A 27443-nucleotide genomic window follows, 5' to 3' on the forward strand; every position below is an offset into this window, starting at 1 on the left:
TTCTAGTCATCCACTAAGAAAATATTACACCCAGGGCAAACCTTCACACCCTCTCTTACAGTCAATAAGTACTCAGATAGCATTCCAACTCTGTTTAACCACCACTTAATTAACTCAGTCCTAGCAATCATTAAACAAAATTTCAATCTACCATCCACTGTTCCCAGAAACCCATAATATTGCGCAGCAATTTGTGCCTGCACCACTTCCTACTGCGACAATAAAAAATATTTACTAAATTAAAGTCGACAAACCCTAGCAGCTGATGCCCTACCAACAAAATACCTAAAATATTACAGATGCATCCATATCATTCCCCATCTCCACCTTAAACAACAGATCCATACATGAAAAGTATGTCTCAATAATCTGGAAAAATTCATTCACAATCCCTTTCCATAAAGACAACAGCTCAATAGACCTATAATGATCATGTCACCCCATCCAAAATTCTGGAAAGATATACATGCTTTCCACTAATCAAATTCTTCAATGTCCATTACTTACCTTCGTCCTCACAGCATGATTTCTGGCCAAATCACAGCACCACAACTGTTTTTTTCCTGAGCTTTATTAACACTGTTAATCAACACTAGAACACTAGGGACCTAGCCTCACTTATTTTTCTCTACCTGTCAAAAGCCTCTGGCTTGGTATCACATCAGAAACAAATATATGAACTAGCATATTTTGATCTAAACAAATCAGGTCTAACCTGGTTCCATGGTTATCTGTCAGATACATAACAAGCAGACAAGCTAAAGCAAGACCTCTCAGTTTTCCTGCCACTTACAGTTGGAGTTCCCTAGAGTTCAGTACTTGGGCCTCTCCTTTTTAACATATTTATCAATATACTCTACACCACTTCTCAACAAACAACCTTATTCAATATGTAGATGATGCAACACTCATCTACTCTGCACAGCCACTACATACCCTCCAAAATATCAGTCAGCAGGATTTCCTATCCACAGAAACCTGACTTGGAAATTCAAGCTTATTTTCTACCCCAAAAATTAAACTAATGCGCTTTAGTCTCATAAAACAAAATCACAAATTCTACATCTTGTCATCTAACAACACAAAAACTGAATGCATACCACAAACAAAGTTACTTGGAGTCTTACTTGATGACAAACTTAAAATCAACCAAAGCCTGCTCCAGGCCATCATAAAGACCCACTGGAAACTGGTATCACTACACTTTTTCACAGAATCCACAAGAAAATTCATAGCCACTACCTAGCTATGTCATTCTTTCTATATGCATCCCCTACCTTTACAAATCCCAATACCACCCTTAAAACTAAGCTCAATGCATGTTACAATAAAATAGCCAAATTTGTAGCAAGTATCCCGCTAAAAACCTACCACTGCATAGCCCTTAGAGATTTACACTAGCTAGAACTCTGCTACCTTACATACTTACAGTTCAAGATAGTTGAATTAATTCACTTCACTGAAAAATGTCCATCACTAAAAATATGCTCCAACCATACTCCAGTTATAGACCATTATGGTCAAGTAATGAATCCATCCTCTCCATGTCCAAAACAAGCAACTCAGTTGGGAATTCTATATACTCCCACCAAGTCACTAAAAACTGAAACTTCATCCTGCTGCAAATAAAGCAGACAGACAAGATGCATACCTTCAAGTTACTACTAAAAAAATATCTAAGCAAAAATTGTCTCTGCTCCAGTCCAAGCTAGAGTAAATTTTATGGCCACATTTGCTATATTTTATCCAAATACTCATCTTTTCCGCTTTCCAATTTTTTTCCTTTGGGTCAGAAAGATACTCACTAAACCACAAGGAGTAACATTGTTTACATAAATTAGATACATTTTAGGTGCTAAGTGGTATGGATTTCCAACATAGCTGCACATTGAGTAACAGCTTAACTCTAGCTCTCCCAGTGTGAAAACAGAAACTCAACAGAGAAAGCCAGTAGACTTTTGAGTTTATGGGTGAATTTCAGTAACTGGTTAGTAAGGGTACTGCCTGGATGCCAGGAAAAAAAATCAGCTACAAAAAGTGAGGAAGAAACAGTGAGTGGGGAAAGTTCTGCAGCTGTTCAGCAAAAAGCAATGCAATCTCCAGATATGACTTCCAGTAACCTAGAGGAAGCTACAAGACAACTGCACACAGAACTAGTTAAAATAAATGAAACACTGATGGAGTATATAAACACAGACAACAAAAGGCTGGGGAAAATGGAAGAGGCTTTAAACAGACATTCAGAGGAGGTGATAAAGCTGTAAAAATCACAGGTTGAAATTAAGAAAAGGCTGGCTGAATATGAGACTACTCAGGAAGAGATGTTTAAAAAAAACAGTAGAATTGGAGGACAGAACACATAGTGAAAACCTGAGATTTTCAGCTATACCAGAGAAGCTGGAAGGAACAGCTTGCATTCATTTTATGAAAGCACAAATAAGCAACTTGACTGGTATTCCACAGCAGGAGTTGTTGGTTGACAGGGCACATCATCTGTATGCTCCAAACCTGGCTATGAGAAAGCAACCTACACCTTTAATAGTAAAAATACAATCCTACCAGCAAAAGGAGTTAATTCTGACAAAACTGTGGCAAAAGGACAGAATACTAAAAGTGGGAGACAGCAGAGTGTTTGTGGAGAATGATTACTCACTGTACACCAAGCAGAAGAGGAGTAAATTCATTCCACTATTCATGGAATATTGAGATGTAGGTGTGAGATTCAAACTGCTGTATTCAGCTGTCTTCAAGGTACTCTTCCCTGGAGGGACAAAATAATTTTTGATGAAGTACATGCTAAGCAGGAAATACAAATGTTTGTCCAACAAAATGTGAGCTGTGAAACAGAAGGACATTCTGCTTCTTGTTTTTTTCTGGTAATAAAGACCAGGGACAGATTGTACCTGTGAAACATTTTCCACTATTTCAATGGAAAATGTTGGAGAGAAGGAAGGGAGCATGAGAGTTGACTAGAAGAATCGAGAGTACATTGGAAATGAAGCAGAGACAGGATTTGGGAGAGGTAGATGAACAGTAATAAAACCAGTAACTTAATGTGGGATTACAATGCAGTAATTATATTTGTGAAACATGACAGAACAAGAAAATCTGTAAATATTGGACTTTTTCACAGTTTGTTGGACTTGCGAGGGACTCTAAAGTATATGCCCTACTTCATGTCATTAATGTTCGGAAAAATGCTTTAGGGAGGGGGAAAAGAGGGGAGAAAGTTAACTGTGAGTAAAGAAATGTTTTTCTTAATAGTACTATTTTTGTGGTGTATGGTTTTCTTTGCATTCTATAAAGTAATGTTTTATCAGTTATTTGTAAGTGTAATGGGGGTTGTAAACTGGTGCTACTGTTCTTTTTCCCTTTCTTTCTCCCTTCCCTCTTTCTTCTTGTTCAGTTTTAAGAAGTATATGCAATGCAATGTAAAAAAAAAAAAAAACAGTATGACAAAAGAAAAATTAATGTGCTTTTTTCATTCTTGGATGACTGGTTTAAGGACATTAGCTTGATTTAGTAACAAGTTTTAAGAGAAAGGAAGTAAATGAAAAAGAATATTGACTATTATGAGGCTTTTTTCTAGCAAATGAATGTATGCTTATCAGCAATTCTAATCTGGCTTTCATGTCTCCATGGAAACAATCTGATAAAAAGAAATTGACTGTCTGTTTCCCATGTCTTCATGAAGACAATCTGGTAATGAGAAATTGGCTATCTGGTTCTCATGTCTCCATGGAGACAATCTGATAAAGAGAAATTGGTTACAGTCTAATGAAGAGTCACTAGCTGGAGGAAAAAAAAAAGAAAAGAGAAACTGGCTAGGAGATAACGTTCTCATAAAGCATTCAGGGGTTTTCCCACCTGGGAGAGCTATAAAGACAAGACAAAACCAGTTAGCACTTAGTAGAAGCACAGGCTACACAATGCATCATAGCATGGATAACCTTTTAGGTTAACTCAAGTCTATGAGTGTGGCTGTCAGTTTGGGACATTTGTTCCTATTAGGAGGATAAAACAAATATTTGAAGATGTACACAGTTTTGTGTGTTAGTATTAAATTAATAGATTTTAGGGGGTATTGTTTTTTTTTTTGGAGGGCTTTCAATAAAACAAAAAGTTTTGTAAGATCTGACATAAGCTCAAATGGATATGACAAGAAACAATAAAGTTCAACCTGCCAGTGTATGTGCATGTAACACACAAGCTGGAAATAGACATTTAACAAAAAATGTCTTATACATAAAAAGGGGGAATAATAACTTTTTAATACAATGATGCTTTCTGTAATGTCTTTAAATGTCAATGGTCTCACAGATAAATACAGAAAAAGAAAGAACAGTGACCAATATTAAAATATGTAGAGTGCAAATAGCTGTTATAGGAGACACACTTGGAAAGAACTGAACATGTGAATTTGATAAAGAAAGGTTTCAGGGATGATTTTTCACTGGAATACCTGGGAACAAGGAAAAGAGGAGCTCCAACAGTGATAGAAGGGGATAAAAAAGATAATAATGGCAGATATGTAGTGCTAAAGTGCTACTGGCAAGGGAAGGGGATTACACTGGCATATATTTATATTCCACCTAAAACTGCTATAATGGAGCTCAAGAAAATTCTGGGAGAAATAATCAGTTTTCAGCAAGGAATATTAGTTATAGGTGGGAACTGCATGTGATTTGCAGCAGTGAAGATGTGTATGTGGAACCCAGAAGGGAAAGTATAACAAAGGAGGGTAGAATTTTGAAGAAATTTATGAAAATATTTGGCATGGAAGATGCGAACACAGTAATAGGAGTTTGGAGTAAATTTACATATTATTCCCCAAGATATAAAAACTGGGTTAGGCCAGACAGAATTTACATTTCACAGGAACATGTGCATTTAATTGAAGGTCTTGATACATACCCAATAACTATTTCAGATCATGTACCAATAATAACTAAAACAAAAATACATGGTAATGAAATAAAAATGAGACAATGGTGCTTTCTCACCTATCTGTTGAAAAGAAAGGAGTTTAAGTAATGGGTAGTGGAGATTATTCAGGAGCTATTTGAGAGTATAGAAATTACTTCTGAAAATATAGCTAGGGAGTGGGATAAAATTAAGGTGGAGTTTAAACATAGGGTGGAAATAAAATAAAGGGTCCTATGGTTAAGAAGTAACAATAATTATTTAGAGGGACTGACCAATGTTCAAGTATTGCAGAATAGGGGGAATCTCACAGAACAAGAAGAGGATAAGCTGCAGAATGCTAAGCAGAAAAAAGGGATTACCTCGATAATATACATGAGTTTAGAAAGATTGATGTTAAGAAACTGTTTTTGATAATAACACTACAGCACAAAAATTTTTAGCACAATGACTTAGGAAAAATAAAGTAGAAAGTGTTGTAACCAAGTTTAGGGAGCCTATAATAAGGAAGGTAACAAGAGATCCTGTAGAGGTATTAGAAATATTTCGGACATTCTGTGAAAGTCTGTATAAAGCTGAGAAATATGGAAATCAAGAAAAGATACAAAATGAAATGCTTATGGAAGAATTAAATATGCCAATGTTAGAGGAAGATGAGGCTTAATTACTAACAGTTAGGATAGGAGGAGATAAGAATATATGGTATTTCTGTGGAAGTTTGGGAGCTAGGAGGAAAAAAATGATAAAAATCTGGAATTTTTGTTTAAAAGTATTTTAAGTTGAGGAGAAGCACCAATATCCAGGAAGAAAGCAGTGGTAGCTGTAATACTTAAAGAGAGTAAAGATCCATCAAATCCAGCTTCATACAGGCCCATTTCAGCACTAAGCCATGACTATAAAGTGTTCATATCTAAAATGGCTAAATGAAAAGCAAAAGTAATGCCAAAATTGATAGATATGGATCAATGTGGTTTTGTGGAGGGAGGCAAACATTTAACAACATTAACAGAACATTGATGATCCACAGGGAAGCAGAATATAAGAAAATAACATTGTTGTTGGTGGGTCTTGATGCAGAGAAAGCATTTGACAGGGTAAGCTGGGACTTTATGAGCAGGGCAATGGAAGCAAAATTAATGAAGCTAAAGCAAAGACAACAGCAGTAAATTATGTAGCCACACATGAATTGGTTCAGCAATATCCATATTTATGGGACATGATAAAATGAAGTATTTAGGAGTATGGATTAAAAATGATTCTGGTGTGGCAGCTAAGGATATGTGGGAAGAGATATGTGGGAAGAGACTAAACAAAAGATAATATAAAAACTGAGAAAATGGAATATTTGTTGTATAGATATGGATAGTAAGATAAAAGCAGTTAAAATGTTTTAGTCCCATTAGTCTTATACACAGATCAGGCATATTTTTATTGACCAGAAGAGAAGCTGTAGATAACAATTAATAAAGAGTTGAAGACTTTATCTGGGAGGGGAAGATGGCAAGAGTCAAGTGGGAAAAATTAATTCTCCCAGTAAAACAGGGTGGATTGGGATTACCTGATTTGAAGGGGTATTTCAGAGCTACATAGTTAAGGCTCCTATACATAGCACAAGAAGAACACTATAATTCAAAGTGGAAAGAGATGAAGATTAAACTGGTGGGGGGAGGGGCTCAAGAAACAAAGAGAGACTAGGATTTTTGGATGCAGGCCTTTAAGGAGAATAGTAATAATCATAGAGAATATTATATCCATAAAGTAACAGACAGTATCCTAAGAACTAAGCCAACATGGGAATGGAGAAAGGAGATTCTGCCAATAGGGATGACTGCAATTAGGGATATTATTATTATTATTTTATTTATTTGACATTTGTTGACTGGGTTAGTCTGACTGGGCAGAAGCCCTTTTCCAGGGGAGGCCCGAGAAGAAAAGTTCAAAAAAGTACAAGTAACAAAAGTAATAACATGACAGAGTTATAACTAAAATTACAATAATTACAATATGTATGAGTTGCATGTTGAAACAACATGCTAGAAAATGGTCATTAAACTGAAAACATAATATAGTACGAAGTTTCATACATTAGTAAGCAGAATGCAGAAAATATAGATAAGTTTGCAAAACAGAAAGTAACAAATATATAAACAGGAGATAAGCCCAGGGCAAGAGCCAGTTTCCAAGACTACAGCTGTGGAAGCTGGAGGAACTACTATTAGCAGACTTTATTAGAAACAGAGGCAATAAGAGGCAGGAGAAAAGAATGCTGCAATAGTATTATAGGAGGGGAGGTGGATTAAGTTGAGCCATAGCACAAGCACGTCCATGATATATGTAGAGTTTCCTTTATTGTTGTTTTGAAAGAGTTGGGGCTAGAGATCTGTCTAACACTTAGTGGTAATATATTCCAAGCATTTGCCACTGAGTAGCTGTAGAGGAGTTTCCCAATGTTTTTGTTGGATGCATAGACTTGCAGAAGATGCTACTGGAAGCTACGGAGGGCATGGTTGGGAGTATAAGGCTGGATGAGGGTAGAGAGAGAGGGACAGGAGGAGGGTTCGTGTAAGACAGAATGAGGTATGAGAAGCTGGGGTAGTAGGATTTGATGATGAAATTCCAGCCACGGCAGGTTTTTCAAGGCTAGGTAGTGGTGAGAGCAATTGGGTTGGTTAGAGGCAAATCTTGCAATTTCATTATAGGTGAGTTCCAGTTTCGACAGAAGATTGGATTGGATTAGTGAGAATAGGGGCGGCATAAAGAAGGGTGGGAAATAAGAATGCTTGTGCAACAGAAAGCCTAGAGACACTGTGAGGAATTTTTTATGCCTATGTAGCAAGCCTAACTTTTGATATGCCTTTCTGATGCACTACTGAATATGGAGATCAAACTTTAGTTGGTCATCGATAATAACTTCTATCAATTTGGTGTGAGGTTCAACAGAGATGATGGTGTTGTTAAGGGAGCAGACAGTAAAATTAGCTTCATGATGTTGGAGAGATTTAGGGAGGAACAGGAATAGTTTTGTTTTCTTAGGGTTAAGTAGCAATTGGTTGGAAGTTAGCCATTTTTCAACTAAGTGCAGAGACTCTTAGGTGAGGGTGTGAAGGTGGGTGATATTGTCAGAGGAGGAGATGATGGTGGAATTGTTAGCATATTATATGACAGATAAGAATGGACAGGAAGAGTATAGGTCATTAGTAAAGATATTAAATAATAGGAGTCCAAGGATGGGTACCTCAGTTTGTACTGATAAGAAGGGAGAAAAATTAGATTGCCATTTAACTGCCTGGAATCTGTTGGAGAGACAGCTAGAAAACTAAGAAAGTGCAGAGTTGGAGAGATTAAGGGTAGCTAGTTTGCATAGAAGCAATTGGTGGGAAACACTGTCAAAGGCTGTGGAGATGTCCAGAAACAAACATGAGATTAGCTTGTTGTTCTCACAAGAATTTGTGATAGAATTAGTGAATGATACCAGAACAGTTGCTGTACTGTGATGTGGGAGGAAACCATGCTGTATAGGGGTAAGCAGATTTTTAGGAGGAGATGCTCCAGGAGCTGTTTGTGGATGTACTTTCCGAGAATTTTTTACAGAGAAGATAGAATGGCAATGGGCCTGAAATCTGAGGAGTCTGTTGAGTTTCCACCGTTATGTAAGGGTATAACGTAGAATTTCTTCCAGATTTCAGGTACAGTGTTTTCTTTGATTGACCTATTGATTAAGATGGAGATGGGGTAGGTGATAGAACTGGCAGCAAGTTTTAGGAATTGAGGAGGTAGGTTATCAGTTGATGGAGAGCATGTTTTAAGTTTGCTAAGGAGTAACTTGATATAAGTTATGGGGATGGGTTTAAGACAGAAGGGGGTTGGGATGGTTGATGACTGAGGAGTGGGGTAGGTGATGGTGTAATTTTTACTTAGACTGGGAATAGAGTCAATGAAGAAGGACTTAAGAAAGGTAGCAGTAGCAGTGGGAAATCTGTTAGGGCATGGATTAGGTGATGAGGGCTAACAGGATGTAGTCGTTTATTTACTGACTGCCACAATTTTTGGAGGTTGGAGTGAGGATTATGTAGAGATTTTGGAAATCGTTTTTCTTGTCAATGTTGACCTTTTTTAGTTAGGTTATGAAGCTCTCTGTAGGACTGAAGATCAGTGGAAGCATTAGATTTTTTTTCATTGTTTCCATACACTATCTCTCTTATGCGTATAAGTGTGGCTTGTGTTAGCCAGGGGGCATATTAGGTTTTGATTTTTATTTTCCTGATGGCGGACAGGGAGTTAAGTGTGTCAAGAAAGAGGTTATTAAATGCCAGGACAGCTTCCTCTGGGGGGAGTTCATAGAGGAAGGACTAGTTAATTGTAGAGATCGAGTGGTTGAAAGCATCTGGATTAAAGTTTGAGAGCTTACAGCAGTCTTTGTCTTCTTCTTCTTCTTTCAGCTGCTCCCATTAGGGGTCGCCACAGCAGATCAACTGTTTCCATTTCTTCCTGTCCTCTGCATCTTTCTCTGTCACACCAACCACCTGCATGTCCTCTCTCACCACATCCATAAACCTTACCTTAGGCCTTCCTCTTTTCCTGTTACCTGGCAGGTTCATCCTTAGCACCTTTTTCCCAATATACTCTGCATCCCTCCTCAACACATATCCAAACCAATGTAATCTTGCCTCTCTGGCTTTGTCTCCAAACCTTCCAACCTGGGCTGACCCTCTAATATACTTATTCTTAATCCTGTCCATCCTCGTCTCACCCAGTGCAAATCTTAACATCTACAACTCTGCCACGTCAAGCTCTGCCTTTTTGTCAGTGCCACTGTCTCCAACCCATATAACATAGCTGGTCTCACTACCCTCTCGTAGACCTTCCCTTTCACTCTTACTGGTACTCGTTTGTCACAAATCAGTCCTGACACTCTTCTCCACTCACTCCATCCTGCCTGTACTCTCTTCTTAACCTCTCTTCCACACTCACCATTACTCTGAACTGTTGATCCCAAGTCCTTAAACTCATTCACCTTCACCACCTCTACTCCCTGCATCCTCACCATTCATCTATCCTCCCTTTCATTCACACACATATATTCTGTCTTAGTCCTGCTGACCTTCATTCCTCTTCTCTCTAGAGCATATCTCCACCTCTCCAGGGTCTCCTTCACCTGTTCCCTACTCTCACTACAGATCACAATGTCATCTGCAAACATCATAGTCCACGGGGACTCCTGTCTGATCTTGTCTGTCAACCTGTCCATCACCGTTGCAAATAAGAAAGGGCTCAGAGCTGATCCTTGATGTAATCCCACCTCCACCTTAAACGCATCCGTCACTCCCACCGCAGACCTCACCGCTGTCACACTACCCTCGTACATATCCTGTACCACTCTTACATACTTCTGTGACACTCCCGACTTCCTCATACAATACCACAACTCCTCTCTAGGCACCCTGTCATATACAGCAGTCTTTGTATTGCTGGGACTTGTGTAGCAGGGGTACATGTTGAAGTATGAAAGTTGGATGGTGGTCACTTAGGGTATCAGGTAGAGTGGAGGGATTGTGGTAGGAGTTAGGGTTGGAAGTAAGGACCCAATCTAGTGTGGAGCAGATTTGGTGTGCTTATTTAGATGAGTGGGGGCAGAGATTAGCTGGGAGAAACCAATGAAATTAATGGATGTGTTAGGGCAATCAGTATCAAGGGCATTCCAATCAATGTTAATGTCACCCAAGATAACAGTTTCATATGAGACAGTCTGAGAGATCCAGGAGAGCAAGAGCTCTAGGTTAGGGTTGTTGTTTCCTGGGGGGATACAGATGGAGGCAACTGCTAGTTTCTTGTGATTACTCCGTTTACAGGTGACAATGAGAACTTCAGCTGTGTGGAAGTTTGGAAGGGTGAGTGGTAAGGGTGGAGGGAGAGCTGATAAGAGTATAGAATTGCAACTTGCCACCTTTTTTCTTAAGTCTATCTTGCCAGAAGATGTTATAGCCTATGGGAAGAAATTCTGAGTCAGATATGCGAGGCTTAATCCAGGTTTCAGAGAGGGTGACAATAACAGTCTGAATGTTCAAAGATAGAATAGATAGGTTTTTGATGAAACAGGATGAAAATAGTAGGACTGGGGGTGGAGTTTAGGGGTGTGAGGGATGAGCACAGAAAGAGGAGATGTGGCTAGGTCCCAGGTTGGGATGTATATGACCTGATAGCAGTAGATTTAAAATGAGTATTTTGAGAGAATTAAAATGGTTGTATTGAAGGTAGGTTTTTGGTTTAGTTTTAAGAGGGAGTGTAGGGAGTTGCAATATCTTGATTCTATACAAGGTAGTTTCGGAATAAAGAAAAAGTGATGGGTTATAGGGAAAGAGTAGGTGGCAGAGAGTTTGGTCTGGGGGAAGATTATAGTAGGTGTACAGTGTCTTTGTGTGAGGGTGCATTGATATGAGGCAGCAAGGGAGGTAAGGTTTAGAATGGGAGGTTTAGAATGGGTGAGAGAAGGAGAATTAACTAGGAAGCTGTTAGTATATTTAAGATTTGGGACAAACATATTTTGGCAGTCTATTTGGATATAAAGTAGGTTGTTGAAATATTACCTGTATGTTAACAGGTGGGGGAGGGACTATGCAAATGTCTTTAATATGATAGGTTGATTAAAATACAGAAAATGTGAAGTTTGATTGGAGGGCTGGGAGGAAGTTGGGTGGGGAAAGGGGGTGTGGTTATTGGGGATAGAGTATAAGTATAGTGTATGCAGTGGTGAGTGGGAATGGGGATAAGGTAGGGTTACGGAGTGAGCCCGAGCATAGGGAGGATGAACACAGTAGGTTAGCCCAGGTCTCGACAGACTGGAAGCTGAAAATATAAAACAAGCAGTGAAATCGTAAGTGTCTTTGCAGGGAAAAGCGATGGGTTTGCAGTTTCAAGGAATAGACTCAAATATAGTGGTAGTGGAATGGGGGGGTCAAGTTATGGAGAAGAAAAATAGACTACAAAATCTGGAACAAAAAATGTTGCCATCTAGGATAGCATTTGAATGGAGGAAAGCATCACTGGAGAATTTATCAGAAAAGAGTTAAGGGGGACAGGGAAGAAGAAGAATAAAAACAAGGAGTAAAACAAGTATAAATGACACCCCAGAGAACAAGAACCAACATGTAAGTACTCAGGAAAAAAAAACTATCAATGAGGCTGCAACAAATCTATTTAAGATGCTGGTTATAGGGCCATTTAAGTACTGAATGAAAAGTAGTAAGATATAAAAGGGTACATTTATAGGTTATAAAGAAAAACAGCTTAAGGGTGTTTGGTACTCCTCCTTAACTAAGCACAGTGGAATCAGAAACTGCTGCAAGTAGAAACAGCTACAAGTACAAGTCTTAATTAAAATAAGCTGGGAGGGGGATGAGGGGTATGTGCACACTACAAAGACTGCAAGTGTAACAAACACATTATATTAAACAGAGCTATTCAAGCCAAATAACATTGCATATGAAAAAGCAGATTAAAGGGAAAAAACATTTATGCACACTTTCTTATTTATAAAACGTTTTAGCAGGTTTGCAGAGAGCTTGCAGGTGAATTTTATTGTTTGAGTTCTGAGTATTTAAACTCATCCAGGGGGCACCTTGTAGTTTAGAGATGGGGTAGCAGAACTAAGGAAGAAACAGGAAGAAGCAGGTTAGAAGGAGAGGGTTCGGTAACTATTATACTGAGTTACATTTAGCACAACAGTTTTAGTAGGCCTAAAGTAGAGTTTGAGGAAACTTAAAGTAGATACAGGGAAAAGGACCAACAGTCTATTGATTATGTGTTACAGCTAAAAAATAATGCATATTATAGTATTCCTGCAGTAAAAGCCGTGAATTGACATCCTGTAACATTACTTTCAAACATCTAACACATAGTTCATATTAGAACTAAAACAGCTTACAGTCAAAGTACATTGGATTCACTTCCTGAAAAATAAAATGGCTTCTCAGAACTATCGCATAGCTCAGATAAAAACTTGAACTAAAATACAAAGTGCAACAGTATACAGAATCCAAGCTACTGCTGCATCACTATGAACAAAATACTATGCCTGCAGTTAACAACAAAGATTTAACTTTTTGTTAAATACGCTTACACAGAGTCATCACTCAGTACAGTTATAGTTATAAAAAACAAACACACACAAAAAAGAAAATACTTGCATGTTATGTAGTCCTTTCTCGCCATATTTCTTGCTGGATGGGTTCGGAGCTGATATTCGGCTTCGACTTGGCCGATACTAAAGTTCGAGAGCTTTTACTGGCTCAAGGCTAACCCCTATCTCATGGTGCTTCATGGCAATTCCCCAGATCTCATTTGCCACGAAAGCCTCGAGGTTGTGTCTTACTGGCTCGTTGGCTAAGTAACAGTTTATTTACTAAATTTAGTCCTTTTTCTTAACTTTTAGTATCCTATTACAGTCTTACTACTATTTATCTCTTATGTGACTGTTATTGAGATTTTCTGACCCCTATCTTTCCCCTTAGGATTGTACGGCCCATTTAAGTTAGAGGGCCGTAGTGCCCGCTTAAGTTAGAGGGCCTTTCCTCCCTGAGTGTGTGTCTTATTAAAAAAAAAAAAAAAAAAGTTATACAACTCCTTTCTTATTTACTAACTTATTGTTAGTAGTTAGTTATTGTTGTTGTTGTTGCTTTCTCTAGCTAGTTTTTAGTTTCAGTCAGAATGTCTAAAGAAAAGGATAGAGAGCATAAGAATCATCGCCCTTCGGAGTTTAAAAAGTGTGATAGATGCTCACAAAAAAAATGTCTTTGATAGACAGTCACACCAGTTGCATTCACTGTTTAGGTGAAGGTTATTTGCAAGAGACCTGTACCTTTTGCCATGCATTTAGCACCAGGGTTTTGAATGAGAGGAAACAAAAACTAACCGATAGGAGTCTTATGACCAGTTCCTTCCAGTAACAGCTGGAACTTGGTCAGGCATCTCCTAAGTCTTCAAAATGAAAATCTTCGGCCTCAGCTTCGGAGCCATCGAAAAAGATCAAAGTGTCGTAGCCAAGGAGCTCTGACTCCGATTCAGCTTCTTCCACATCGGTACCATCAGTCTCCTTGGTGCCGAGGCAACCTTTGGTACCGAGACTTTTACCTGATGTTGATTCTGTGTCACCTACCTTGAGATCTTCTATTTTGCAGAGGAGGAGATCTCCTTCTGTCTCCACCAGATCCTCCAGGACACTCTCAGATGAGGACATTGAGCGGGTGGTGAAGAGGTTGCTTTCAGATCCAGCTCTGGCAAAGAAATTGGCCCCTCTGGACCCAAAGGCTTTGGAGCTGACCCCCTTACCTGCCACTGTTCCTCCTCCGACTGCTTCACTCTCGGAGCCTATTACTTCAGGTTCTTCAGTGTTGGATCTGTCAGTTTTGGGGATCCTCCCCACTTCCTCAGAACCGATTACTCTATCCTCGGGGGCTCAGTCTGGAGCCAAGGGACATGGGAGCAGACACTTTTGAGTCGACTCTGAGGGGGACAGTCACCCTGGGTTTTCTTCGGAACCGACCCTCCCTCTCGGTGCCTCGGCTCGACGCAGCTCAGCTCCCACATCTACTTTGGAGCCATTCCCCCCTTGGTCTGAGCTGACCATCCATCTCCTCGGAGCAGAGGTCTTCTTCGGAGCAGGGGGGAAAGGCTTAGGAAGCTATAGAGAAGGCTTTATCTTCTGCTAAGGCCATACCTTTGGAACTTGTGTCCCACCAGCAGCAGGCAGCAATCTCTTCCCCCCTGCCACCCCCATAGCGTAGGGAATTGGAGGCCCAAGCAGTCCCCATTGGAAGTGCCCCCTCTTCCGAGACCTCCCCAGATTATCCCACTGGAGAGCTCCATCGGACGAGAGTGTGTAAGAGGAAGCATGTTGACTCACTCAAGTCTATCACTTCTGACACTGATTTAGAGGAATCAGAAGGGTCCTCTAGATCCCCCTCTAAGAATGTCTTCTTTTCTGACATCCTAGAAATCCTTAGACAGAGGGGTGACTGGAAGACCTCTAACCCTACTGAGGATGAATCAGTGTATTTTGAGGCCTTTGGTTCCCAACCTTCCACCTCCTGGGTGACACCACCTTATGACCAACTCTTGGGTGTCAAATCACAGAAAGCCTGGACCTCCACAGACTCAGTGGAGCCCGTCCCGAGGAGGCCAAATAAATTTATGACAGCACCTGAAGATAAGACTTTTCCTAGCAAAGGTGTTCTTGTTGATGCAATGGTGGTAGCAGCTGCCACCAAGAAGGAATTATCTGAAACATCTTCTAATATCCATCCTCCTAAGAAGGAGTCCAGGACGATGGATAGGTATGGGAAGTGTACCTTCTCTTCAGCGACATTTACACTAAGATTGCTGAATTACCTTACCCATTTTACTCATCTTCAGAGGGATCCCCTGAAGGAGTTAGGCGATACCCTCCAGGGTTCAGTAGCTCCGGTATCCATGGATAAGGTTTCTGCGCAGCTCTCCACCCTTACATCGATAGCTAACTCCTCCATGAGGCTGATATCGTATGCAGCAGATGGAGCGAGTAGGGCAGCCACAGCAGGAATATCCCTCAGGAGACATTCTTGGATGCGTCTTTGTAATTTCATAGAATCCTTTAAGTCTTCCTTCACTAACGTCCCCTTTGATGGTTCATCTCTTTTAGGACCCCAGGTGAAAGAGACTTTGACCAAGTGCAAGCAAGAAGGGAAAATCTTATCTGACATCGGAGTCCGTTTCTCCCTCCCTTCTAGACCCTATCCCAAGGGTAATACAGGAGGGAAAATGTGGTTCCATAAATCCCAAAATGGTTTCCCTCAGGCACAAGGTCAACCCTCCCTAGAGGCAGAGGGGGAGGATATAATGGAAGACGCTGCCCTCGCGGCAGATGAGGTCCGCAACATCAGGGAGATAGAGAAACCTTCTCTGATCATCCCTTCCATCGCCCCTGAGGGGGTTGCCCGACTGTCCATCTCTGGAGGCAGTCAGGGGTCGTCTATCACTGTACCCAAGTGCCTGGCTAAGCATCTCACAAGATCGCTGGGTACACACCATAATATCCAGAGGTTATCTGATTCCCTTTGTTTCCGAACCCCCAACAAACTGGTGTCTACCAGACATACCACCCATTCAACCAGACCATGCAACATCAGAGGTCATCTCATTGCTGCAAAAAAGAGTCATCCAAGAAGTCCCCGCAGAGCAAATAGGATCCAGAACTTACTCTCGATTCTTTTTAGTTCCAAAAAAGACAGGAGACTGGAGATCAGCTCTAGATCTCAGCAGGCTCAACAAGTCCGTAAAGAACTCAAAGTTCTGAATGATCACTCTGCAGTTGATATTCCCTTTTAGTGGGAAAGATAATTGGATGTGCTTGATAGATCTCCAGGATGCGTACAACCACATCAAAATGGACAGGCGCTCCAGGAGATACTTACGCTTCCAGCTGGGAGCCAGTCATTTTCAGTTCCGAACACTGCCCTTTGGTCTCAATACAGCCCCCAGAGTGTTCACCAAATGCATGGCAGTGGTAACAGCTCACCTGAGACATCAAGGATTCCAGGTGTTTCCGTATCTAGATGACTGGCTCCTCACTGCTACCACCAAGCATCAGCTCATCAGAACCAGGGATGAAACTATCCTTGTGTGCCAGTCTAGGCATCACAGTCAACCTAAAAAAAAATCAGCCTTATCTCCTTCGCAGCACATTGTATTGTTAGGCTCAGAAATAGGCCCAACCACCATGTCAGCAAGACTAACACCAGAAAGAGTAGAGTCTCAATGCAATCAAGTCAGATCCTTGCTAAACAAGCAAAATGTTCAGGCCAGGGTAGTCCTTCAAGTCCTAGGGACTATGGCTTCCTCCATCCTATTAGTTCCTCTAGCCCGTCTACACATGAGGATACTACAATGGCTGCTGTTTGCCCAATGGTTGATGCAAGACCTTCCATTGTCTCATCAGATGTTTATAACAAACACCTGCAAGAAGGATCTGACATGGTGGTTGCACACAGAACAACTTCTCCTAGGTCGTCCACTTGTTCCTCCCCAAGAGAAAGCAGTTTTGACCATTGACACTTCCCAGATAGGGTGGGGGGGCATTATCTGGAAATGACAGTCCAAGGTACTTGGCAGACCCACGAGAACCACTAGCACATCAATGTTCTGGAGATGAGAGTGGTGCTGTATGCATTGCAAGCACTTCACAGCTCCCTTCTCACCAGGACAATTGCAATCCAGTCAGACAACATGTCTGTCGTGTGGTACATAAACAAGCAAGGGGGAACCAAATCTTACCTGCTTTGCTGAGAGGCTTTAAGAGTTTGGAAATGGGTGATGGACACTCAACGTTTTCTCGTAGCAACGCACATCCCGTGAAAATCCAATGTGATAGCAGACAAACTCAGCCGAACAATTCTGATGCCTCATGAATGGTACCTGAATGCAGAGGTTGCGAAAGAGATCTTTCACAGATGGGGCCAGCCTTGCTGCGACCTATTTGCCACTCACCTGAACACCAAATGCAGCAGCTACTTTGCCCTCATTCCCTATCCAGGGATGTCACCCAGGGATGCTCTAGTCCATGATTGGCCCCCGGGACTTGTTTATGCCTTCCCGCCTTTTCCACTCATACCAAAGGTAATACAGAAAGCAAAACAGTTGAGGATTACCCTGATCCTCATTGCTCCTTACTGTCCTCGACAAGTATTGTTTCCCTTCCTGTGGCCCTACCTTTTGGAGGAACCATGGATTCTGGACCCATCTCCAGACCTCCTGATTCATCATTCGGGGCAGTTCCATCCCACCATCCACACCCTCAAATTGACAGCATAGCTGCTCCAGTTCCACAAATAGCCAGGTGCATTCCCCTATCTCCTTCTGTCAAACACATAAACACATTCTGATCTCATCCCATAAGTCTTCCACTCAGAAATTATACTCCAGCAAATGGAAAAGGTTTTTTATTTGGGCTACAAACCAAGGCTTAGATCCCTATATAGCTCCTATAGAATATTCTATCCTTCCTTGCGTCAAATTTTCATGAAGGAGCTGCAGTCGCTACAGTCAGAGTTCAGTTAGCTGCCATTTCTAATTTCCATTTTGGCTTCATGGGAAATCCAATCATGTTACACTCTTTCTGCAAAACTTTTTTGAAAGGAGTTCTCCTTCTCAGGCCTCCAATCAAACAGCCATTAGAACCCTGGGACTTAAATTTAGTTCTCACATCTTTAATGTCTGTACCCTTTGAGCCCTCTTCTTCATCAGATCTGAAATTGTTGTCTTGGAAAACACTATTCTTAGTAGCCATAACATCTGCTAGGAGAATCTCAGAACTGCAAGCTCTTACTATTCAACCTCCTTACATTATTTTCCACAAGGATAGAGTCTCACTCAGGACAAACCCTTCCTTTCTTCCCAAGGTATGCTCAGAGCATAATCTGAACACTATTGAGCTACCAGTGTTTTTTCTGAACCACTTTAATAAATCTGAGTATAGACTACACCAATTAGACGTTCACAGAATTCTCAGATTTTACTTACACAGGACTAAAGAATTCAGAAAATCAGATCAATTATTTGTTTCTTTTTCTGACAAGAATAAGGGCTTGCCTGTTTTCAAGGTTACTCTTTCAAAATGGCTTTCAAATTGCATTTCCTTTGCTTATCAAACTGCTGGCAAACAATTACCTAACAAAATAAAAGGCCATTCTACTAGAGCAGTATCTGCTTCATGTGTCTTTAGATCTAGGCTCCCAATTGATACTATTTGCGCAGCAGCTACTTGGGCAAGACCACATACTTTTGTCACTCGTTACAAATTGGATTTGGCCTCCCGTGGCAGGTCATTCATTGGGTCTACTGTGCTGAAGAGTCTCTTCGCTTGAGCCACCCAGGATAAAGATGCTAGGGACGCTGTCCCATCCAGCAAGAATTACGGCGAGATAGGACTACATAACATAAAAAAGTTGTGTACTTACCATAACGTTCCATGTTTGTAATCCATCTTGCCTACATTTTTGCATCCCTCCCTCCTACCCCCTTCCAGTTTCTGGAGGACCTGGTGGACTATACTGGTGCTGTCTGACCTGGTTATAGTTGTTGTCCACCTGGCATGGATTATATTACAAAAATGTTTTGTCTGTATGTATACAGTTTCTGATAATTCATACCTGTTAGGTATTTATTGCTTTCTTGCAAACAAGATCTGGGGAATTGTTATGAGGCACTATGGGATAGGGGTTAGCCTCGAGCCAGTAAACGCTCTCAAGCTTTAGTGTCAGCCGAGTCGGAGACGAATATCGGCTCTGAACCCATCCAGCAAGAATGTAGGTGAGATGGAATACAAACATGGAACTTTATGGTAAGTACATAACTTCTTTTTATTTAGTGTACCACTCCCAGGAAAAGACTAATTGGGGATACCACAGTATGCAGAGACTAGAGTGAAAATAAAAATGGAACAAAAAAAATTTGCCAGCTAGGAATCTAACATTTCAACAGTGTACAGCATCATATGAGAATGCATCATAACAGAGTTAAGGGGGACAGGAAAGAAGAAGAATAAAATCTAAGAATAAAACAGAGATAAATGATACCCCAGAGAACAAGAACCAGCAGGTAAGTACTCAGAAAAAAAACTATCAGTGAGGCTGCAGCAAATCTATTTAAGATGCTGGTTATAGGGTCAGTTAAGTACTGAATGAAAAGTAGTAAGATATAAAAGGGTACATTTACAGCTTATAATGAAAAACAGGTTAAGGGTGTTTGGTACTCCTCCTTAACTACGCACAGTGGAATCAGAAACTGTTGCAAGAATAATTCCTAATTAAAATAAGCTGGGAAGAGGATGTGGGGTGTGCAAACTACAAAGACTGCAAGTGTAACAAACACATTATATTAAACACAAATATTCAAGCCAAACAACATTGCATATTGAAAAGCTGATTAAAGGGAAACATTTATACACACTATTTATAAAGCATTTTGGCAGGTTTGCAGAGAACTTGCAGGTGAATTTTGTTGTTTGAATCCCGAGTGTTTAAACTCAGCAAGAGGTGGAAAGAGCCAAATCAAAAATGATTTATTAGTCACATAGGGTAACAATCCCCTATCGAACAAGTATCCAAACCGGTTTCGGCAAACACAAAGCCTTCTTCAGTGGATATCAAACAGACTGTTTGATATCCACTGAAGAAGGCTTTGTGTTTGCCGAAACTGGTTTGGATACTTGTTCGATAGGGGATTGTCACCCTATGTGACTAATAAATCATTTTTGATTTGGCTCTTTCCACCTCTTGCTGGCGTTTTCAGTTTATTTGGATGCTTCTCATTTAGCCGTGCAAGGGTCTCACGTGCATCTTTTTCCTTGGACTGGTGTTTAAACTCATCCAGGGGGGCACCTTGTAGTTTAGAGATGGGGGGGGCGGTAGCAGAATTTCTTATTATAAAGCATTTTGGCAGGTTTCAGAGAGCTTGCAGGTGAATTTTGTTGTTTGAATCCCGAGTGTTTAAACTCATCCAGGAGGTTGCCTTGTAGTTTAGAGATGGGGAGTAGCAGAATTTATTTATAAAGCTTTTTGGCAGGTTTGCAGAGAGCTTGCAGGTGATGACAATAGGCAAGAGGGGTCTGGAATTTATTGGAGAAAACTGGCAAAGGAGCCAAGGTATTGGGAGTAAATAATTAGTGAGGGAAATATGATAGAATGGGAAGATGTCAAGGATTTACTTGGATTGCAGGTTCCAGATTACTTTCCCTATCAAGGATTGATATCACAGTATAGGCAAAGAGAAAGAACCTAAATGAAAGACAAGCACTGGTAGAGTTTTTAGTAGAATCTAGAACAGAAGCTATCATTAAAAAAGTAATAATTAGTAGAGCATATAAAATACTGCATGATAACGACAATAATCAATCAGAGGAGGTAAGAAAGGATTGGACAGAGAGAACGGATAAGCAATTCACAAAGAAATAATAGGAGGATATATGTATGTCTCCCAAAGATGTAAAAAAATCTTGAAGATTTAGGATTTTTGCTTGGAAATGTTTACATAGATATTTTTATACCCCAAGTAGACTCCAGAGATTTCTTCCTCAGGTAGACAGCAAATGATGGAGGTGGGACGGGGAAGTAAGAGGTAATTGTGAACATATTTCCTGGGAGTGCAGTGAGCTGGTGCACTTTAAGGATTCCTTGTGGAATGCACTGTCATTGATGCTGGGTGGGCAGATTGGTGTGACGAGGGAGATGATTTTTCTGAGGTATAATACAGAATCTGAATTGCCTACACATGGTACATCAGGTACAACTAACACGGGAGAAGACGGTGATACAAGTCAAAGCCTGCTGCAGAACCCCAAACATGTCCCTAGACTCTCACTCCAAGTTCCTAAACACCCTGGAATCTGTCAAGGTCCAACCCAATACTCTCATACTGGGTGACTTCAACTACCCTTCCATCAACTGGGAAAACTATTCAAGTACCCATGTACAGGCCCAACGTCTTCTGGAATTTATCAATTCCAATGTCCTGGACCAGCTCATTCTGACCCCCACTAGAGGAAGCAACCTCCTCAACCTGGTTATCACCAACATGGAAGACCATTGCTCCACACCTATAGTCAATTCCTCTATGATTAAAACTGACCACAAACTGATCACCATGGAAATCTCCATCTCACCTACACCCCCTGCTAAGGTGACCAGCCTGAAAAATTTCTCTAAAGCCAACTTTGGGCTCCTAAAAACAGAGGTGGCTAACTTCTTGGCACCCATGCCAATGGAAAATAGATGCATGACTGGTGAATCATATACCAATGCACTGTATGAGCATATACACAAATGCATGGACCTTGCCATACCACATAGAACTAATACGCTCTCGTCCAAAAAAAGGAAGCCAATCTGATGGTCCCCAGCCATCAATAAACTCTATAACAGAAGGAAGAAACTGTTGCACAAAAAATGAAGTCACAAAACTGGAAAACCTCCCTTATCAGTCTCAAGAAAAAGCTGAGATCCCTTATCAAATCCTCTAAAGCCAGCTATGAAGGCAGAATTGTGGCTGACACCAAAAACAACCACAAAGCCTTCTATAGCTATATCAAAAACCTCAAAGGCAGTACCCAGATTTGCTCTGAGTTATTGCACAATGGCACCTCCTATACTGAGCCAACATATATAGCCAACATACAGGCCGACAGATTTAGTGCCATATTTACCCCTCCCCCCAAGGGCCCTATCACAATACCAGAAAAAAGCCTGGTATCCACCATTTCTGTGGCATAGGTTAAAGCGGCATCATCCAAAGCCAAGAATACAGCATCCATGGGACCTGATACTATCCCTGGCTTTATCCTACATGAGCTACAAAATGAACTGGCACCACATCTGTGTACCCTGTTCAATCACAGCCTTACCTCAGGCTAAGTCCCTAATGAATGGTGAACTGCTACAGTCATCCTGCTCCATAAAGGGGGAGCAACTACAGACCCTGTGAACTATCACCTCATTAGCCTGATAAGTCTGGTATGCAAAGCTATGGAGTGCATCATCATGGACCTACTTAACAAAGATATAGGCAATCTCCAAACTCTTGACTCCACACAGTTTGGCTTTGTCAAGGGGAGATTCTGCCTGCTGAAACTGGTTGACTTCTTTGAGGCAGTCACCAAGTCTGTGGATGAGGGTAAGGCAGTGCATACAGCCTACCTCAACCTGGCCAAGGCCTTTGATACCATTCCCCACTCAGGTATCATTCCTTACATTACTAGGTGGGCTGCAAATTGGATCACAGACAGGTCCCACAGAGTGATAGTTGTGGATTCCAAGTCAGACTGTCGACCAGTCACAAGTGGAGTCCCACAGGGCTTGGTCCTGGGCCCTCTCCTGTTTGGCATCTTCTTCTCAGAAGTCCAGGCTAACATAGAAGGACTTTGGCTGACCAAGTTCACTGATAACTGCAAGCTAGGAGTCATTATTAACTCCCCAAGTGATGCAGACATCCTACGAAAGGGCCTCTCTGAGGCCAATGACTGGTGTCGGAACCATAGCCTGAAGCGAAATGCCAAAAAATGCGTTATCATCCCCTTTAGAAAAAACTCAGTTCCCATGAATTACCATGTTGATGGGATCCCACTGAACACTGAAGGGGCCATAAGAGATCTGGGCACCCAGGTCGACAGCCACCTCACCTTCGACCACCACATTGCCACTGTGGTCAGAAAGTCCTTCTATATGGCACATCTTATAACCAAAGGTTTCACATCCAGGACGAAAGAGGTCATCATCCCTCTCTACTCATCCCTCATTAGACCAATCATTGAATATAATGCCCCATTTGGAATGTACCTGACCAGACACCTACAACAGCTGGAGAGGCCACATAACTACCTCACAAAAAGGATCCTACACCTTAAACACATGTCATACATGGACAGACTCAAGAAACTTCAGCTGTTCTTAGTCTCTTATTATTTACTTAGAGGTGATCTCTGCTTGACTTACAAAGCCATGTCTGACCCAGCCCTACTTGAAATGCTACACCTAAAGAAATCCCAATCCCCCAGTGCCACATGCTCCAGAGATCACAACCTCATTACCACAATTAACAGAACATGCTGGAGGGACAGGTTCATCTCCCGAAGACTGCCCATACTCTGGAATAAGTTTCCCATTCATGTCAAGCAGAGCACCTCACTGGACCTCTTCAAGAGAAATCTTGATGAGTGGATGGGTAACAGATAGTTCACTCCAGGGATCATTCCAGTTGCCCTATTGGATAGGGGCACTGTGAGCTAACATCAGGTGGCATGGTGCCTGGGCAATTTTCTGGGGGTTAGGCTTGTAAAGGCTCCGGGGTCATTAGCCTTATACACACTATGGTAAGGCCTTGTTATGTCTAATTATGGTGGCTGCCAAAAAAGCAATTACTAGAAAACAGAAATCAAAATCTAAACCACCTCTGCTAGAAGTATTGAATATAGTAACAGAGGTAAAACAACTGGAACTGAGATCTTTAGAAAAATGTAGAAGCAAACTACATAGAAAAAATGGGAATTGTGGGAACAACACATATGGGGGAGGAATGAGGTTTAAAAGAAGGCAGGACTTAAATGTATTGTCTGACTGAAAATGATTGGCTAGATTATAAGTGATGTATAATGTTTGGAACTGGGAGTGTGTCAGTATGGTTTGTGATGTAAAATGCTTGTAATTAGGATTGTGTTGGTGTAGATTGTTTTCATGTATGATTGCCTATGTCATAAGTGACGGTTTAATAAAGATGTTTATTGTTTAAAAAAAGGGCAGGAATTGAATAATTTATGTAATGTCGCTTAGATTATATGATCTATAGCAATATATGTGAAGTATAATGTTTGTAAGTGTGAACTTGTTAATACAGTTTGATTACTTTTATATAAATGTAAATCTGCCTGTGTCACAAGTGATAATTCAGTACAGGTGTTTAAAAAGTCATAGGTGCTAAGTGGCAAGACCCAGTCTCTTCCTCTCCTCTCTAATACGATCAATCACTATCTCACTGCCCCCCCCCCCCGCTGTCACAGTTTCACCATTCTAAACTAATACTCCTTATAACACTTCAAGTAGCCACCAACCATTCTCCCTTTCATAACTACTTTACTTCTCAATCTTAAATATATTGATACATTTATAGTTGCTCTACTACTAACATATCCTACTATATTACATTATCAACCACCATCCCCTTTTTTAATATCTCTGTAGTTAAACTATCTCTCCTTTTCATTATTTTCACAGGTAATATTATAGTATCTTTTGCATTGTTACATCTCTTTCTACTATATACAAATCTGTGCGTATTTCTAATGAATGATCAACACTGTATATACCCATGCAAGCTATGTACATGAACTGTTTGTAAATTATGTTTCTGCAAGCTACTGTAAATCTTTTTCTCTCCTGTATATACACTTTTCTATATTGTCATTAAATGTGGAGCTTTTCTTGCTGGGATTCTGCTGAAAAAGAGTTTTATTCCAGTTGGACTTTCCTGGTAAACAAAGATAAAGAATATCCATTTTATGAAGTCAACTACCAAGAGAAATCAAAAGATAAAATTCAAATGCTGAAATTAAAAAAAAAAAAACATTTTAGAAAGTGTTTATGATGTTTTTCAAAGTCTGAGTGGCACACTGGTTCAGTGCTAAATTCTTTCATTTACATATTGGAGGCTCAGAGTTCAGTCTTTACTTCCCGTCACTGTCTGTATAGAGTTAACATGTTGCATATGTGTGAGTTTTCACTAAGATAGCCTGCTTTGTTCCCGGAAACATAATATGTCTGTATATATTGCATTTACATTTTCCGTTGTGACTCTGGTTGTAAAGGGTTTGGTAAGGATTTGTTCCTTTACTTGGTTAAAAAATAAAGAAATATGTGTTAATCATCTGATTTTGTAACAGTATTCTATGTCATTTAAGTCTGACATAAAATTCATCTGTGTTATTTTTTTGGTTTATTATTTAGCACTTCATACAATTTACAGTAAACATGGTAAAACAATGATAGCTAAGGCAGTTATTTTTAGTTATATTAGCAATGCAGGATGAGTAAAAGTGATTTACTCAGTCTCTGCTTATCATACAAGTTGCTCTTTACCAATGTGTCCATGATATGACAGCAGAACTGCTTATAGGAACACTCATCTATGACCTTTCATACCAGTTCTTCAGGTTTTACTGATATTGGTTCATTGGTTCATTCCTTTAAGACCTCTAGAATAACCCAAAAGTGCCTTAACATTCTGAGCCTAGATTAATTAAAATACCTGGTCTCTTAACTTGGGTGGGCCTAATATTAGGGTCTATATTAGAACATCGAAGTTTCAAAACTTCAAATGTTCTAATATCGACTCCTATTCAGCGAAAGCTGAAAACATCGAACATACAGAACAGCGAATGTTTTCCTAGGGAAAAAATTTGCTGTTCCAGAACACATATACACAACACAAGCATGCCAAACAAACAGCAATCAACACACATACACCTAAAATCTTACACCTAACCCTACACTAAACTATACACACATCACTAACTATCCACTTACCTTAACCCAAACCCTAACCCTAAGGTCCATCACTATTGCACGCTCACCTCACGTGCGCCCTAACCCTAACTCACCTATTCCGCCCTAACCCTCACGTCCACACAATCGCGCACTTACCTGACCCGTGCCCTAACTCTAACTCACCTAACCCGCTCTAACCCTCATGTCCACACAATCGCACACATACCTAACCCGCGCCCTAACCCTAACGTCCACACAGTCACACACATACCTAACCCGCACCCTAACCCTAACTAACCTAACCCGCACTCAATCGCACACTTACCTAAACCCGACCCGTAACTTTCCACCACAGTGCTGAAAATACCAAAGCAACAGAAATGGACAACCAAATTCTTTCCCTAGGAAAAAATTTGTTTTTCTGTTGCTTCGATATTTTCAGCTTTTGCTGAATAGGGGTCGATATTAGAACATTCGAAGTTTTGAAACTTCGATGTTCTAATATAGACCCTAATATTAGACTAAGGTCTGTACCTCTCAACCTTGTAACACAAGAGATCTGTAAAAAGCCTAAAATAATGTGGAGGACAAAGGCCCAAAAATATGGACATATTTTAAACAATGGTCTTTTAAACTTAGAATAACAGAATTTGTGTTATGCATTTTTCTGATGGATATGAAGTCTAAAACTCAAACGTATGTCATTATTTAGTGACTTCAACCCTCAGTGATTTGCCAGAAAACCACAAGTTTTATGAGGAACAGACCAAAAACAAGAGGCAAAAATCTGGACATTCTGTGAAAATCTGGACAGTTGAGAGCTATGCTAAGGTCTTACCTGAAGTTTTTCTAATAGGGCATTTAAAGAAGCAGTACTATGTTGTTGTTGTGTCTTTCGGCTTTTCTCGGTTAGGGGTCGCCATAGCTGAACTCTGGTCCGCTAATGATTGGCAGTAGATTTTTATGTGCTGTCTTGCCGGGCCTAACGCACAACCTTCAACGAAGGACCGTCCATTCACGCATGTCGTCACACAGAAGACGCTCTAACTGAGAATCGAACGGGCAACGTCTAACTGTGAGACAAAGAAGCAGTTCTATGAAATACAAAATTTTCCCCCAAAAGAAAATATGGGTGCTGTTTTTAAATTGATAAGATTGATGAAAGGGATTTAAATTTGCTGTAAATGTGCTTAACTCAAATGTAACAGGATGTAAAATGAATCAAAATATCAAAGTACGAAAGATGTAATGAGTGTGTGTTGGCCACAAAACTCCTCTGACAAAGCACCAGCTACATTTTGACTTATATTTGTATTGTTGTCTGTCTGACTTTATGTTTAATAGAAAAAAAAATAAAACTCAGCATATATCTTGGGTGTCCAATCATAGCATCCAGGGATGGGAATTATAGTGCCTGGACTACCCAACCTGTAGGTGTCCCATGGCAACATTCAGCATATATGT

At 40.4% G+C, this 27443-nt stretch overlaps 1 protein-coding gene across 1 annotated transcript in view; it reads right to left on the reverse strand.

Moving 5' to 3' along the window:
• DNAH14 (dynein axonemal heavy chain 14) overlaps positions 1-27443 on the reverse strand; it is a 2550346-nt gene that overhangs the window by 561953 nt on the left and 1960950 nt on the right. The window lies entirely within an intron of this gene.

Source organism: Protopterus annectens, chromosome 1.part2 (genome assembly GCF_019279795.1).
Source record: "Protopterus annectens isolate FY-2018-M chromosome 1.part2, PAN1.0, whole genome shotgun sequence".
Classification (NCBI taxonomy): Eukaryota; Metazoa; Chordata; order Ceratodontiformes; family Protopteridae; genus Protopterus; species Protopterus annectens.